Below are 2084 nucleotides of genomic sequence, written 5' to 3'. Positions count from 1 at the left end.
TCTCAGAGAGCCACCATGCTTAGATAATCCTTGCCTAGAAAATATGAAAGTTTCCTCAAAAATTGAAATATACTTAACTGGGATAGCATTAATCCTAGAATATATCTTTAATCTAAATTTTATTTTGTTTTAATAGACTTTAGTTTTTAAAGCAGTTTTAGAATCCTAGTTTTAGCATCTTGGTCATCACTTCCAAATTTCTTCCAGCCATTTTTTGTTCCGTCTTCATTCATCCAGCCTTTAACATGTGCACGCACAGTAATTCTTGGTGGGAAATTGATCTTTTTAGGCAAGGTCTTTCTTTTAAAAATAATAACAGGACGCAGCTTAGTTCCATTAGCCAAACACGATAGAACAACTGTAAAGTGTTTTTTTTTTTTTCATTTCCTGTGGTTTTGAGAAAAATGTTTTTTTCTCCTAAACTTGCCACAGTTCTGTTGCTTGGATGATCAAAAGTCATGGCAGTTTCACCCATATTCCCAATATCTGCTAGGTCATAATTATAAATCCTTCTTTGTTTTATAATAAATGACTGGAATGACATAATTTTTCCTTCAAGGTCTTGTGGCAATTTCTGGGAAATCTTTGTCTCTGTCTCAAACATAGTAGGCCAAACCTATTCATGAAGCAGGCACACCATCCTGCTGACACAGCAAATTTTTCAATCCCTGGTGCTTTATATTTGTCATCCTTAGCCATTTGTAGAGCATGTATGCAGAGTCCCATACGTGTTACGCAGTAACCATTTTGATGACACTCCATAACCCATTTATGCAATTCACTCTCTAGAGCCCCATAAAAAGACATTAAACCACGGTGACCTTTTTTAGCTTTTGGAATCTGTTCCAAGTCAGTCTTCATTTTCCACCACTCCTTCACTTGCTTTTCGTCAACACAGAATTCCCTACTTGCAATACTATTATTGCTCTCTTCTGCTCTTGACACAACCTTCGTTTTGAAACCAGCCTCATAGGACCGGCATTTCTGTTTTGGTTCAAGAGTATCCATTTCTAATCGGATAAAAAAACAAAACTTTGAAAAAAAGAGCTTTCATGGTAATGCTCCCCTCCACTCCCCCTGTGACGTGTTAGCTGGGAGTGTGTGTGTGTGGGGGGGGGGGAGTCCGTGCTGGCGAGGGATTCAGGATGTGAATTAACATAGAGACCATAGGGGAGGATGGAGCGCAGCCACAGACACATCCTTACCAGTTCAGCTGCCGGCATAAGTGACTCACTACGGGTGTTTCTGCGAATTGGAGCTGTCCACGTCATAGGATGGCTCTGATTGATTAGATGTGAGTAAACATACATTCAAAGCCCTACAGTGTCAGCGGGGTTTTGAATGAACAGTGGAGAAACGCCAATCACCCGCGAGAAAACGGGTGCTGATCCCATTACCTCGGGGTTGGAGGGGGGCAGCGAGATGTTACACCTCGCTGGGGTACCACTGACCTGTGTATAAGCTGAACTCCAGTTTTTCAGCACATTTTTTGTGATGAAAAACTCAGCTTCTATACTAGTATATACAGTAATTTTAATTTTTGCTTTAGTTAGATGTTTAAGAATGGTTTTTCTTTAAGAATACATAGCAACAATAGTGGTTCAAGTAAACATTGACTTTCTCCATCTTCTTATATTTATATGCATGTGAATGCATTCTAATCTGTATTGACAATATTTTAAATATAAATTTTGATATAAGCTTATTTTAAATATAAAATCTAACTTTATTCTTTTCAAACTTTAAAAATTCATAATTTTTGAGGGGCTCTTAGAGATCTCATAACAATCTATCATTCAATTGTATTAAGCACACTTGTCCATTTGTTGACATCCACATTTCCAAAACATTTGCTCTCTACTTGAGCCCTTGGTATCAGCTCCTTCTTTTACTTCTCCCTAGCCCACCCTCCCACCCTCGTGTACCCTTGATCAATTTTATATTATTGTTGTTATTTCCTGTCTTACACTGTCAATTGTCTACCTTCATCCACATTTCTGTTATTCATCCCTCTGGGGCATGGACTATATATCCAACCTACTGATGGTTCCGCCTTTCTTCCCCTTCCTACCCCCACTTCTTCT

This window comes from Tenrec ecaudatus, chromosome 3 (genome assembly GCF_050624435.1).
Source record: "Tenrec ecaudatus isolate mTenEca1 chromosome 3, mTenEca1.hap1, whole genome shotgun sequence".
Taxonomy (NCBI): Eukaryota; Metazoa; Chordata; class Mammalia; order Afrosoricida; family Tenrecidae; genus Tenrec; species Tenrec ecaudatus.
Note: the sequence above shows the minus strand (reverse complement) of the source record.